Source organism: Acomys russatus, chromosome 31 (genome assembly GCF_903995435.1).
Source record: "Acomys russatus chromosome 31, mAcoRus1.1, whole genome shotgun sequence".
Classification (NCBI taxonomy): domain Eukaryota; kingdom Metazoa; phylum Chordata; class Mammalia; order Rodentia; family Muridae; genus Acomys; species Acomys russatus.
The window spans coordinates 36,169,678-36,185,660 of record NC_067167.1 but is presented as its reverse complement, the minus strand read 5'-3'; positions in this window follow the sequence as shown (position 1 = coordinate 36,185,660).

Sequence of the window (15,983 nt, the reverse complement as noted above, 5' to 3'; positions counted from 1 at the left end):
CGTCCTGATTATAACGCCCTCCCTCGTGTCCTCCCATTCCCACCCTCTCTCCCTGTGCTTCCCTATTCCCCTTCCCTAGTCCTCTGAAAGGGGGAGTCTTCCTCCCCCACCATCTGACCCCAGCTTATCAGGTCTCATTAGGACAGCCTGCATCCCCTTCCCTGTGGCCCAGCAAGGCCACTCTGCCAGGGGAAAGTGATCGAATAGCGAATAGCGGCTACCAGAGTCCACATCAAAGACAGTCCCTGACCCCCTTACTAGGGGACTCCTAAGGGGACTCCCACGCAGACTGAGGTTCCCATCAGCTACATCTGAACCGGGGTCTAGGTTCTCCTCATGCATGGCCCTTGGTTGGTGCATCAGTCTCTGTAGGCCCCCTAGGTTCAGATTTGTTGGCTTTGTTGGTCTCTTTGTTGGAGCTCCTGTCCCCTTCGGGTCTTTCTATCCCCCAACTCTTCCATGCAACTCCCAGTGCTCTGCCCGGAAGTTTGACTGTGAGTCTTAGCGTCTGCTTTGATCCGTTCCATGCAACTCCCAGTGCTCTCCCCAAAGTTTGATTGTGAGTCTTAGCCTCTGCTTTGATCCCCTGCTAAGTGGAGTCTTTCAGAGGACAGCTATGTTAGGCTCCCATCCTGTCCCCTCTCTTCGACCACTTCTGTTCTGTTTGCTCTTCTGAATGTGAATCAAACAACCTCCTAAGGGTCCTCCTTAAACAGTTTAGGATTTAACTCTTAGGGCTGGGAGTTGGGAAAGGAACGGAAGCTCACCTTATCCCTGTATTTGAAGGACCACGTGAGACAGCTCACTGTTTAACAGTCAAGTCTATGAGAACTGCTAGCTCTTCCAACACAGCTGCCCCATGTGTAGAGAGACTGTCAGAGGAGTCTGAGTTTTTCTGCACTATGTGACAATAACCCTTGAGAGGTGAATGAAAAAGACACAGGACAAATACAGGCTTCAGCCCAGCTGGAGGTAGAAACACATCGAACCTGTGTCCCTCAAAAAGGAACTCTGCCAAATCGTTGTGGAACACAAAGGCCATTTTCCAATTTCAGAGTTGCCTATCAGATTAGGATTCTAAAATCTAACAATGACGGGAAATAGAAAACTGAATCTTGGTGGGCTCCAGTGTATTTTATGAATAAACATGAGGCAGCCATCTTGGAAGTTGCCAGTTTACTGAAGCTTACTAATCTCAGACAATATTTTCCTGCCAAAATTTCCAAACTGGGACATAATTTTGCCATTTATTTTCTAAGAAGAAAACACGAAGGTTTTTTTTTCTAATGATACTCATCAATTAAATATTTTGTTTCCTATAATATCTATGGATTTTTTTCTAATAAGGAAATATCACAGTCACTCTGGTAATCAGTATTATATCCAAAGCTGTTGGCTTTATATGCTACACATAAATATAGCAAGGAATGTTGGACTGGAATAACTTTGCAGATTTTGGAAAGCACAAATGGAAAATACAAGTTGGTTTTAAGAGCTATTTGGCACTACCCAGTAATACTAATAAGCCACATAAAATTGAGAAGCTAACATTAATGGTATTTTTTTAATTTGAAAATTACATTTTTATATTTGATATATTTAAGATAAATGAATTTGTTCTCACGAAGTACTTTTGGCAAGTAATTCAATCCATTCTCCTCTAGAATATTTTTTCTGCCACTATTAGAGGCTTGCCCTTCCAGAAAAAATATGTATTTTAAAAATTTCCACTCCTCAAAGCAACGCACATGCAACTTAATACATATATTAAAATCCAGGCTATTTTCCCCATTATGTAAATTTTGAACAGTTTATAAGATATAATCTCCATGATATACACATATATATCCCTAAAGTTATAATGAACCATTGTTTATTGTACTTGCAAAACATACGTGATTTAAAGTATAGGAAGTTAAGTATGTTTATGTATTTTCTTATGTAAAATGATGGTTTATAAACTTAGAGTTTTCAGTGTTTTCTGTAGGCTGATTATGGTAGCCCAATCAAGTATCTAAAAAAGTCTCCTTAATTAAAAATAATAAATAAATAATAAATGATTGTTCTTGCAAGGCCTTGATCATGACCCTTCACTATGACCCCCCACCCACTCACCGTCTAAAACTCATGGAAGTGTCTTAACATGACATGGCTGTTTTGTGCACCATCTCACAGTCCCTCTGTCTTACCTGTGTAAGACCTGCACAAGATGAAGCCAGTCAAACCCCAGCCTGGATTGGGAGGGGCCTCTGAGGCCCCAGTCCTAGCTAAGGGGCTACTGGGAGTACATAGCTGCCAAGGGAGCAAAGTAACTCTTTGAAGCAGCTGCTGGTAGACTGCTCAAGATGAATCATGGGCGTCACTAATTGGACTCAGGGGCTCTTTACATCCAAAAATGAAAATAAAGAGTGCATGAAACTTGAAGGGAGATGCGATAAAGAGAGGTTGGGAGAGGTATTGGTGGGTGGAAAGGATCAATATACATTGTACAAATTATGAAACTACCAATGAATATATAGAATAAAGATATAAATATATAGAATAAAGAATAAATATGGAACAGTTAAATAAATAAGGACAGAAAGACTAAAAACTATAAAGAATACAAAGATTAACAAATTCTCTAATGTAAAAATAAAAGAAAGAGGATAATCGGTTTTCTAAATTGATTATTCATGTATCCAGCTGCTTAAATTAGAAGCACTAACACTAAGGGAAAAAAAGAATCATTTTTTTAAAAAACATAGTCCAGTTTAGAGAAAACTGAGAAAGGGCACAGAGAGAAGCAGAGGAAAATTACATGGCAATGAGCTTGCTGTTGTGGAAACAAAGAGTTAAATGTACAATGTCCAAATGACTTAGCAAGGATAAATTGATACAAACAAGTGCTAGGATCAAGGCAAAAGAACTTAATAGGAAAGACACAGTGACAGGTCTTAGCGGGAGCCCCCCCCACCCCCACCCCCCCGCAAAGGAGAATTAGACAAAGGATAAGGAAGCAAGGCGAGATTCTTGGTTGCTGTTGGTGGCTCCGGGGACAGAAGCTAACCTTCCTGAAAAAGGAACTGAGCAAGAGTAGCCAAGCAGATCAGAGTTTCAGAGATGACTCTACTAATAAGGAAAATTAGTCAGAAAAAAATCGGGGTACATGCTTGTTTTAGAAGATTGAAAGAGAAATTCTTAAACGCATAAACACACATGCACGCCTTCACTAGCCAATACCGCAGGCAACGCCAGATGATGAAGACAAGATCAGCGCTAAGCCTGCCAAAACGTCCTCATCTGTTTTGAATTGCTCTCTTCTCTGTATGTTGTCCGCGCAATTGCTAAGCCCTACAAAGTCTAACCCTCGAAGCACCTTTAGGAGCGTTGCTTATTCCCAGACCTCAATAGTACTGTCTTCATTATCCTTCGTAATTCCTCTTTAGCCATAGAACAATCTCCATTCAATCCAATTTTCCATAATAACCATCATGTTACTTTCCTAAACCACATAGCTGACCACGTTACATTCCGCCCCCAATGAAAAACCTTAAACAATTCTCATTTGTATTTTGCAATGTTGTTTCTCAGTCAACTGACATGATAAATTTTAAAGCCATAATTAAAAAATTCTCTTAAGATATTTCAAGCTTTAAAATCTCAAAAATATTTTGTAGGGAGCCAAAAATCAAATTTTATAGCATGTTATTTCGTTTTTGGCAAATTCGAGAATTATTGGGTAATCAAAAAATCAAATAAGTATTTGACTATTAACTGGCGCTTCTAATAAACAGCACATTGTTCATTGGAAAAAATAGCTAGGAGTTTGTGACAATTACCACCAAAGTTAGTCATGGAGATATATATTGATGAATTGGGAAGTAATTATTTAATCACTTTAATATAATTAGCTACATTGTTATTCTTAAATATTTTGGAAAGAGAACTGAAGGATGACATCCTGAGCTGGGAGGTTTCATCGTAGAAAACAAGGAAATGATCCCAAGTGGTGCATAGTTAACTGGACCAAAATACCAGACAATTGAAAAGGATGAGTTGTATAATGTGCCATTACTTCTCCTATATAAAAATAATGTGATATTCAAAATGTGCTGTAAGGTTAAAGTTTGGAGAGGAAAATCTTCCTGTCCTCAGAAGACTATATGTAAATACCTAACATCTGTTATATAATGGTATCCTCCAGATTGAGACATTCCATGCTCAGGGAAGCTCCCTAAAACAGGGAGTAAACAACTCAACATAGCTTCAGGAAGTCCCTGAAACAGACGAGATTCACTATACTCCTCCATCTCCATTACTAAATGCCGTCCTATGTCACTCTCAGACAAGCTGAGCTTCGAAGATTATGAAACAAGCCCAACTGCCTGGCAGGGGCTCACTCCAACTGAGTCACTGGGAAGGGACATTCTCCAAAGTGTTGAGCCTCCTTCAGGGTGTGCAATGTGCTCCATATTCCAAGCTTTTGTGAGCTGTCACACAGGCTGAGATGGACCTTGGTGATGCAGCTGTCTTTGAGTCATTTTTTTTTTTTTTGTAAGTAATCCCTAGTTTCATATTTCTTTAAGTAACCCCAATAAAACTCATTGATTTACCAACTTGGATTTTGGTGGCATTCACGCTTTGGCCTGTTGTGGGCTCCCTCGCTGCGGTGAGTAGAGGGTATATGTTGGTATATCTCCCATAAAATGTCTAGTAAGCAACATAGCCCAGGGGAGAAGCAAAAAAAAAAAAAAAAAAATCCCATGAAAAATGAACAGATGCTCAAGAAAAGTTATCATTCCTTTATTTATAAATATATCATATATTTGGCTCTAAAGATTATTTGTGGATATTCTTTGAAGTCTATCCCAAGGACACAATCTTCTAAAATATCATGGGAGGACTGAGGCCAGCTCATCAGATATGGGTAGAGAGAGGTTTGGTGAACTGAAAGGCAGGTCAGAGTGAAACAAAAGAGACAACGAGATTCTGAAAAAGAGGCTTATGGTTAAAAATACTGAAGATTTTATTGTAGTATATCGAGAATTCTAGAAAAAATGGATGATAACCTAATAAACCACAATTATTGAAGAGACTAAGCTGTTATTTCCCTCAAATGTTGGACAGTAATAGTCCACAGAATCAAGAAGTTAATGGAGAGTAAACAAATGAAAATCCATATCTAACAACAAAGTAAACGTTTAGATTGTTAAAGATACAAAGTCACTTGATGTTTGCTTTGCTTTTCATTTAATCTTTATGTAATTCACATATGTCATTCTTTCCCCATCCCAACGCCTCCATCTGGGTCCCTCCCCATATTCCTACTCAGGCAATTTCATCTTCTTCTGTCACCTCTCCATCACCATCAAAAGATGATTGTGAACTGAAGTTACATTTTCCACAGGGATAATGGAAGTCAGAAAACAGTGGAATACTATGAGAGTGCTGAAACAACACAACTCGTGGACTAGATTCCTGTGCCTAGAGCATGAGACGAAATAAAAATCATTTTTGAGTAATAAAAAATGAAGATGCAATGTACCCACAAGAAATCCTAAATCAAGCACTTCAGGAAGAAAGTTAATCCAGACAAATCTTAAACTGCAAGAAATTATGTGCAGCACATAATAAATTAAATTTATAGGTAAATAGAAGTGAACACCAACTGCTTTAAACATTGTTAATATTTTCTTTCAATGTTTAAATAATTAAGATAATTAAGACAAACATGAAAATATGACAAGAGAGTAGGGTTAAATTGTCCAAGTTTTTAAAAAACAATTATTTCAGAAAAGTGTAAAGTCAAGTACATTTAAATTTTTAAACATCTTTGCTTTTGTAAGTACCCACTAAATAATATAAATACAAACTCACAGCTACCTGATAGTAATGATTTTTTTAAAAAAACTATTTAGCTGTAAAGAGAGCAAGCAGGAAAGGGCAGGTGGCAGCCACGGTGGGAAGGGGAGTGTATAAGGTGGTAGATACAAACCCAGATGTGTCATTGAACAGTTGTAGTTGACTAAATGATACAGCTAATAAATACCACTATATAAAAAAGAAACATCTAAAACACATGGACATAGAAAGCTTTTAAAGCATGGGGAAATGCCGCTCGTATGTAGAAAGTGTACCCCAACATCAAAAAAGATTGAAGAAACAGTGGTTTGAAATAGTCACTGTGGAGAGACAGGTAATGAACTGACTGAAGAAATGGAGGGAAAACATTAAACACCAAGTTGAGGGCATGAGCTGTGAATGTGCGAAAATATGACTGTGATACCTTCAGTTTTTATTACTTCTTTTATTTTTGAGATTATTTTGCCTTCTTTTTTTAAATTTTCACCTCAAATCAACCCATGTATCCCTCCTATCTCTCTTTCAAATTCATGGCTTTTTTTTTCATTAGTTGTTGTTACATTTACACACACACACACACACGAATATACATATATATTCCTAAATATAGCCTGCTCAGTCTGTCCAATGTTACCTGTATGTATGTTTTCAGGGCTGACCTATTGGTATCGGGTAACCAAATGGAAAGCTCTTCCCTGGGGAACACTATAAGCAGCCAAATGCAGCTAATTTAAATTTGAAGTTTTAGACGTTGACATCAAATCTTATTCATGATTTCACTCCCCTCCCCAAACTTTGCCTCCTGAAATACAAGTGTAACACTGAACCACACTCACTATGATGCACTGAATCTTTGTATTTTGAAGCCTACTTGCTTTCTTCACAGAAAGCTCGTTGTTTGATGCCACCAAAGCCCCCTACAGGTGCTACATGAAGCCACCTAGTCAGAGAACCCTAAAGAATGGGCTTGAGGGCTCGAGCATCACCACAGATACAGTCATCTGCTCTACCGACAGTCCGAGGCTTCCAAGTGTGGTGAGACTGAAACAACCTATGCGACGTTGGTAAATGCTAAGTGACTTTATATGGCTGGGGCCCTGTGCCCATTGCTGGGATCCTGCTAACATGGAGGGATGGCCATGTGAAGACACCAAGAGAACATGGCTGCTTCCACACCGGGAGCTCTCTCACCAGACACCCTACCAGCGTGCAATCACAGGATTTGAAACTCCTGATCTATAAGAAAATAAGTTATCTGTTTATCTCCCTTAGTCTGTTTCCCCCCTTATCGCAGCCTAAACAGACTCAAGCAATGGGATAAAATCAACACTCCTCCATGTCGGATCCAGTTCTTCTCCAGTCAGCTGCTTGCTAACCAACATGAAGAACATCTTTCTTATGTGCTGCTTATTTCTCTAGCTGTATGGCTGCCTGGCACTCCTCCAACTGCAGCCTTTGGTTACTCTTTCAGGACGCCACTCTAATGTCGTATTTTTCAAGAGGTAGTGGGCTCTCATGGGTTAATAGTTATACTCAAGTCCCAACTCTCTGGGACCAGTGAACATGATCTTATTTGAAAAGAGACTGTAGTTGTAATTGAGTTAAGATGCATTCGAGTGGCCCTAATTCAATGCCTGGTGCTTGTTTACAAGGAGGAAATGTTGGACGCAGAAATAGATACGCATGTGAAATGTCATGTGATAAGGCAGGCTGTGTTCCCAGAAATCCAGGGACACCAAGGACTGGCAGCCTCCACAAGAAATAAAGAGGAAGATGTGAGGCCTCACACAAAGTATTCTACTCCCAGATATCTTGGTTTTAGAATTTCACTCTCTAGAACAATGAAACAATACATTCCTGTTACTTTAAGCTAGTCTGTTTTGCTAGGGGTTTCTTTCTTTCTTTCTTTCCTTTTTTGACAACAGCTCTAGGAAGTTAATACAATAACTTTTGTATTATACAAAATACAACGTTTCTTCTCTTTCTCTAATATTGACAAGACAAAATTAATTGCTCCTCATAGGGCCTTGTAATTTTCTTCTTTTACTTTTTATATGTGTATATGTATGTGATGCACATGCATATATGAATGCTCACATGTATGGGGGTATATGTGTAAGGAGGTGAGTGAGAACATATATGAGTGTGGAGGCCAGATGTCAGCGCCGGGTGCATTCCTGGATCACTCTCTGCCTTGTCCATTGAAGCAAGCCTCTCATTTGAGCCCAGTGCTTGCTGATTGCTGATTCTACCCACCTACCTAGCCAGTCCCTACGCCCAAGTGCTGGGATGATAGGCAAACCACTGCACCAGCATGGCATTTACCTCACTGTTGCTCCGCATCCCATCTCCCAGACCCTGTGAGTTCTTAAATCACAGAATAAATATTTGTTGGTGGTCGGCTATGCATGACAAGCACTAGACAAGAAAAAAAGGAGCAAATAGCCAAGATGATGACTTCAAGACACCTACTGGTATGACAGGCAAAAAAAAAAAAAAAAAACCTCCAAAAACAACAACAACAAAAGCACAACAATAGCAACAGCAACAAAAGAAAACTGACAAAACTAAGTGTACTATTATAGCAGCAAGCATAAGCAAAGCAGAACTGGTGTGTAAAGTGGAGAATTTAGGGTGGAGAGCTCCAGTCTAAAGAACTAACAAGTAAGAGGAAAGGTTCCCTGCAGAGGAGGTACCAAGAACCTGGGGGCGGCTTAGGAACTGATGGAAGATCACACCTAGAGGACCAGTGTGAGGAGATGAGGCAGGAGAGAAGCAGTGTCAGACATTGATTGCTTTGGTTGCTATGAATCAGAGGAGGTGAAAAGAGAGAAAGACAAGGCAGGCAGTGGTAGCAACAGTCCGTAGACATCATCGAGGGAATCTGCAGGGAGACAGAGATACAGTCTAGAAATACTTTGCAGAAGATGTACACAAGTGAGTTATGGACCAGCACAGCTCACTGCCATAGCACGTGATGCTCTGCTTTTAGCTTGTTCATGGGCCTGGTGGTAGAGATTGTCAGAGTCATGTGCTAATACTCAGGACAAATCTCTCATTTATTGAAATGCAGACACACACACACACACACACACACACACACACACACACACACACACACACACACATACACACACACACACACATCATTACTGAGACGCATTCTCCTCCCATAAGCAAGGGTGGATGTCATGAGGACTTTAGTTCCCATCTCTTTGGATGCTCTTTCTAAGGAGGTTCTTATTAATTCACCTGTCATGATGTCTTGTTCTTGAAGCACAGGGAAGTGTCTCAGGGCTGTTATGGGAGAATCTGCAGCAAAATCTTCACTGAGAAGCACAAAGCCCCTCCAACTGACTGTCACTTGTTACCTCTTTCACAGATGGTTTCTAATGAGCAAGAACAGCCCATGGCACTGATACTGTGACTCTCTTTTGCATGCCGCACCTTCTACTTACGTCATGTCCAAGGTTTTGCTGTGGCTTCTAGTAACTCAGGAGATGTGCTAGGACTTGCAGTGTTGGTGAATGACTTAACACAGTACCAAGGTTAACTGCTCAATGTCCCTTTCTGGGCTTGATTGTATCAATTATGACTCACAAAAGGCAGTTTGAGATAAAAAAAAAAAAATTCTGTATTTCTCATTTGTCCCCCCCCACACACACACACAACAATAAACCTTTGAAAATGACAACAAAATATTTCAAAAGCTGCTGAAGTGTCCTTGGTTTTGTATAGTTTGAAAATGTAAAAATGGGACTGCTAACAATGCTGGGCATTTGCTCCCAGGCTGAGAGCTGAGTAGACACATCTCCTTGTTCGAGGGCTGCACTACCTATATTCAGAGGAGGCCCTGCAGGCTCACTTCCATCATTTCTAGCTCTTTCTAGGAGTCTGTGTGCTTTGTAGTTGGTAACCCGTGAGCTAATGTCAGTACAAACATCAGATAAGTACTCTAGACACCCCAGGGTAGTGAGTGACAGACTGCGTAGACGCCAGAGATACTTTGAACCAGAAAACAGCCCTTTAAGGGTTCAAAGCTCCTAAAGACCATTCTTCTTATTATTCTGGTTGTTACAAGTTGACAATCTGACCTCCCTTCCTCCAGAGATGCTACTTAAAAAGCCAGATCCTGTGAAGCAGCCACCATGCATCCATTTTTTCACTTCACTTCCAGCACCTGGCTAACATGTGTTGACAAAGGCAAAAAAGATCCCCTAACATGTTGTAGAGATTCAAAAACATTAAGACAAAACACAAACCGTTGTTTCCCCATTTTCTGTAGACTTTTAAGTTTTCATGTTTTATTTTTCTGAGCAGTTGAACTACTCATATCAAAATAAGAATTGTGAGGGTTGAAGCTTGAGGACCAGAATTTGAATCCTAGCACCCACATAACAAGTGGCTCATCACATCTACACGACTGTAACAGCATCTCCTAGAGGCAAGGCGCAGGAGGACCACTGGGATAGCTGGCTTCCAGTCTAGTCAAGAAAAAGAGAGATCAGGATGAGGGAAAGATCATTCCTCAGTGGAAAAGATGGAAAGTGGTAAGATAGGACACTTTATGTCCTCTTCTAATGTGTGCATATATGTACAGTACACATACAAACATGTGCACAAGACAACTAAAATAAATAAATGGGTGAGGGCCTGGAGACATAGGGCAGCCATTAAGGGCATCAGAGGATCCTGGCTTAATTCCCACCACCCATATGGCAGCTCACAACTATCTGTAGTTCCAGTCTAAGGAATCTAATGCCCCCTTCTGGCCTCTGTGGGTACGAGATACACATGCGATCCACAGACATGTGGAAAACACCGATACACCTGAAAGTTAAAGGTAAATAAATCATGAATAGAAGAAGAAGAAGAGAAGAATCAAGAGAAGAAGAAGAAGAAGAGGAGGAGGAGGAGGAGGAGGAGGAGGAGGAGGAGGAGGAGGAGAAGAAGAAGAAGAAGAAGAAGAAGAAGAAGAAGAAGAAGAAGAAGAAGAAGAAGAAGAAAACAACAACAACAACACAACAGAACATGAATTTTGATGAGAAACCCTTCAGCATATTTCCAATAACTGTCTCTGACTTCATCATTGGACAGGTTAGTGGAAAGTACTCTGTGATCAACATAAAATCAATTTCAGTTAATTTCACAAGGTTACTACGCTTCAGTTCAATTGGTATCTTCTCCAAATTCAAACTGTTTTATAAATCCCATCCCACTTTCACCTGTAGCCAAACTTAGTGACGTCTAGCTTATGTGTTTCTGAAAATGAAGCTTAGGAACTGGCCCCACTGCCCTCTGAAAGCTTTACTTTTATAGGGGCTAAAATTGTGTCCGTAAACAACTTAAGCAATACTTTTGGCTTGAGGATAGACATTTTGACTAGAGCATGGCAGGTGCCTGTGTCTCACTTTTCCCAACTTTTCTTTCAGTTTCTTAGGGTGAAAAATAAGGGAGACAGGCAAACTGGAAAGAGCACAGGCCGGCAGAGGAGCGGGGACAGTGAGCAACAGATGATCGGACTGAAAGACAGACAAACTCATCTCTAAGAATATGGATGACAATGACGGAGAGCAGAAAGGAAGGGAAATGGGGCTGATTGCGGTGTCACTGAGGTAGCCAGTTAGGATTAGTGTTTTTCTCTGCATCTTCCAAATTCCAGATGAGGAAGCAGAAGCAGAAGACAACAACTCCCACGTCATGAATGACACCTGGCTCTTAGCTACAGGTCTCCAGGTGTGTAAGTCTGAGCTCTACTCAACCGTCAAGGTGGGGCTTGCACAGACAGCCTCAGGGCACCCCTGATCCTCCTCGATGTCCCAAAGCCAAAGCACTACAGAACAGAATGAACTGTTTTAATTCCACTCTCACTCCTGTTTATCTTCTATCTGATCCAATTAATGCTAGATGTGAAGACAGTCTATTTAGGCTGTGTCCTTATGGGATGTTGGAGGGGGGATATAAATGACCTGGCTTTTAAGGAGAAGTTAGATTTATCCAAATAACCTTCATTTGGTAAAAAATAGAAGTGCCATTCTTTGGTCAAAGATAAATACATCATTCTATTTTCTTCCCCGAATCTCCAAATGGATTAAACCTGAAACTAATAACAAACAAATGGTTCTATTCTTACATACAGTTTTGAAGGAAACATCTCAGATTATACACCGACCACTCAACAGGTTTGATCACATACATGAGGGTCAACTGCGCGCCCCGTGGTGCCCTCTGCTATACTGTACTCTGGGGCCTTTCCTACCATCACTGAGCATAAACAGTAGCACCACTAGAGCCTGCAGTCTCAGTGAGAGTTGATGGTGGATGATGGGGTAATGCTTCCCAGTGCCATATCCCAGATGGGCATTGGCATGGTGGCCTTCACCCTCTAGCAAAACTGCTGCTTGCACCTGTTTGTTTATGTGGAGTAAAGTTGTCGCACACTGAACACCAGAAAGGAGACTTCGTGTAAACCAGGCAAATGAGCAGAAAGTACCGTAACAAATCTAATACATCATGAGCTCTGAGGCCAAGTATGTTTTATAACTCAGTGTGGTAAAATTTTATAAGAATTATCGAACTGTGCATAGCATGTAAGTCACAACACCATTGCAGAGTCTGAAACAATACTGAAACAAATGACAAGTGATTCTGCAGCAAAATATAAGAATATTGACTTTGGGTGAGTGAATGATGCTAATTTCTGTTAGGATAAGTCTAGTTTTTACTTTCATATAGCTTAGGAAAAGGAATTCCAGTTTGAAAACTTGAGCTTTCTTTCTTTTGGAAATGAGAAATAAGTATTTGTTGAAGATAAACATGCTGGGCTCACTCAGTCTCTGTCTTTCTATATCTGTGTGTCTGTCTCTGTGCTTTTATCTCTTTCTGCCCCTATCTCAGCACTTTTACTGCAGCTTACTGCCAAACCTACTCTGCCATTCTGCAAGAACCTCACTTATGCTTTTAATATTCACACACCTCACCCACAAGATCAGTCATGTGGGAGATGTAACTGAGTAACTGAGCACATAGCACTCGGAAACAGTAGAGTGACTCAGCCCTACTCCTAGTGACTCATTAGGGAGTAAGGCCATGGATTCCTAAGATGACACTCCACAGTTTACCAATGCTAACTGAAATTAAAAGTATAATTGTTTTTATTTGTAGGTTTTATTTAAAATATTTTATAGTTGAATCTGTTAAATTAGTATATTCAAGTTATCAAATGAAACCCTGTATTTTAATTTTGAGTAGCAAGGAACATTGGAAAAACTATCTGTTCGAGAATGATGCTTTCTTGTATTGGTTCATTTGATATTCTTTTCATAAATGCTCATTTCTTCTCTAGGAACAGTTTTTATTCAAAATATTCAAATGATGGCAAAATAAATAATCTAAAGGTTGATTATCACATGAAACCATGAAAAGTGCAGAGACTTATTGTGCCACACAAGTTAAAAGTTGATTCAAGTTTTGAAAATGAAAAATGAACTATCTTATGAGACCTATATCTCAGCTGGCACACAGCGACAGTCGTTTCTTTTTAAGAATATGTTCATCTTATGTTGTTTTTACTCTAGTGGAGTAGATCCAGTATTCTATTTTTGTAGAATGGTCTCATTTTACCCCTATCAATATAGTCATCCAAGTGATTTAAAATAGTCATCCATATTTGAAACTTTCCTGGTTTGAGAAAGCCAGAGAATAGCATCGTAAAAAATTTGAAAGATGACACTATAATACAATTTCACATCAAAATAGAAAAGTAACACCGGTGATAAAAATTTGAATGAAAATAAAAGATGTGCCTCTCTTCTCTCTCTATTCCCTCAGATTCTACACCCCAGTCTCAGCTAGCGCTTTGCAGCAGAACACCTGTGGTAGCCTTTCCTGCCTGGCCCCAATCTCACTGTTAAGACAGGCACTAAGACCAACAGTTATTAAATGGGACCTCATGAAATTGAAAAGGAGAGCGTAATTCAGACAAAGCAGCAGCCTACGAAATAAAAAGAAAGGGTTTTACCAACTCTGCATCCTATGGAGGTCTAATATCCAAAATATATAAAGAATTCAAGAAACTAGATTTCAAAAAAACAAAACAAAACAAAACAAACAACAAAAAACACCCAAACAATCCAGTTAAAAATGGAGTACAGACCTAAACAAAGAATTCTCAATAAAATAAAGCCAAAAGCTTGAGAAACACTTTTTAAGAAATGTTCAACATCCTTAACCATCAGGAAGATGCAAATCAAAACTGTTTTTGAAGTTACATCTTTGTCTTTGTTAGGTTTTCATTTGATGTGATCAAACACCATGACCAAAACATAAGTTAAGGAGAAAAGGTTTTACGTGGCTTACATTTTTCACATCTCTGTTCATCACCAAAGGAAGTCAGGACAGGAACCTGGAAGCAAGAACTGTTGCAGAGGCCATGGAGGGGATGCTGCTTACTGGCTTGCTCCCCATGGCTTGCGCAGCCTGCTTTCTTATAGAACTCAGACACCAGCCCAGGGATGGCCCCACCCACCATGGGCTGGGCCCTCCCCCATTGATCATTAATTGAGAAAATGCCTGACAGCTGGATCTCATGGAGGCTCCTTCTTCTCTGATGACTCTAACTTGCATCAACTTGACACAAAACCAGCCAGTACAATCTTAACCTGTCAGAGTGCCTAAAACCAATAACACTGTCTTTGTGAGATTTGCTGTTGTTGTGAAGAGACACCACAGCCACAGGAAGATTCATAAAGGGAAGCATTTAATTTAGGTTGGCTTACGCTTTTGAGAATAAAGCAACAATCAGGACCTGCACAAGTCTTCACCTGGCCCTCTGTGTATATATTATATAGCTTTCACCTTAGTATTTTTATGGGATTACCAAATGTGTGAATTAGTGAGTCTCTGATTCATTGTGCATACTCTTGAGGCTCTTTCACTTTGGTTGGGTTGCCTTTTCCAACCTCAGTGTGATGGTTTTGGTTTCATCTCATTACATTTTAATTGGTCACGTTTGGTTGTTATCTCCCAGAAATATGCTCTTTTCTAATGAAAGACAGAAAGGGAGGGGATCTGATGAGAGGAGGAGGAGGAGGAGAGGAAGTAGGAGGAATAGATGGAGGGGAAACTGTAACCAAGGTATATTGTCTGAAAACTGAGGGTTCTGGACTTATGTGGATTTAATTTTGTGCCGTACCTGGAGCAACATTTTCAGCCATGACTTGCACCCCATAATTTTATAATTTTTTTCATAAATGTTTATAGCTTTTCTTGAATCCTACAGGGAAAAAAAAAAAAAACAACCCATGAGTACAGACAAACAGTTCTTCATTTGATAAGAAGAACATTTAATAAATAAATCTTTTTAGTATTTGCATGGCTTATAAATGTTACTGACTTGGAGATGGATAATACAAAAACGTTGACGCTGTTGTGAAATCACGTGTGTGAATTCAACCATCCGACACACTGTGCAAGTGGAGATGACGCATGTGCATGCATACGGAGTATTACAGCTGAGTGCAACCACACACGGCTGAAATCAGGACCATGCGGTGTTAGTGGCTCCTACTTTCAGGACACCTCACGTATACCTAGCCAAACGTTCTGTTTACTATTTAGCTCAGTATACTTGGTGAACTCCCTCAGAAAACACAGTTTAATGGAAAAAAAATTCAGAGTTCTTAGAAAAAGCCAAACGTCATGGGCACATAGATACAAAATACTTACGTGTGTGTGTGTGTGTGTGTGTGTGTGTGTGTGGTTAAAGGACAAACTTGGGTGTCATACCTCCAATGCCAGAGAGAGAGAGAAAGACAGAGAAAGAGAGAGAGAGAGAGAGAGAGAGAGACAGACACAGAGACAGAGACAGAGACAGAGACAGAGACAGAGACAGAGACAGAGAGTCTCTCATTGGCATAGAATTCACCCAGTGGACTAGACGAGGTAGTAAATCCTGCGCCAAGAATTTGCCTGTCTCTGTCTCCCAATCACTGGAGTTATAAGTACAAATACCCACACTTGGCTTTTGTTGGGGGGGGGTTGTTTTGTTTTGTTTCTGTTTGTTGATTGTTGTTTTGCCTTTAATATGATTTACAGAGACCAAACTCAGTCCAAGTACTTATCAGCAAGTACTTTAGTCC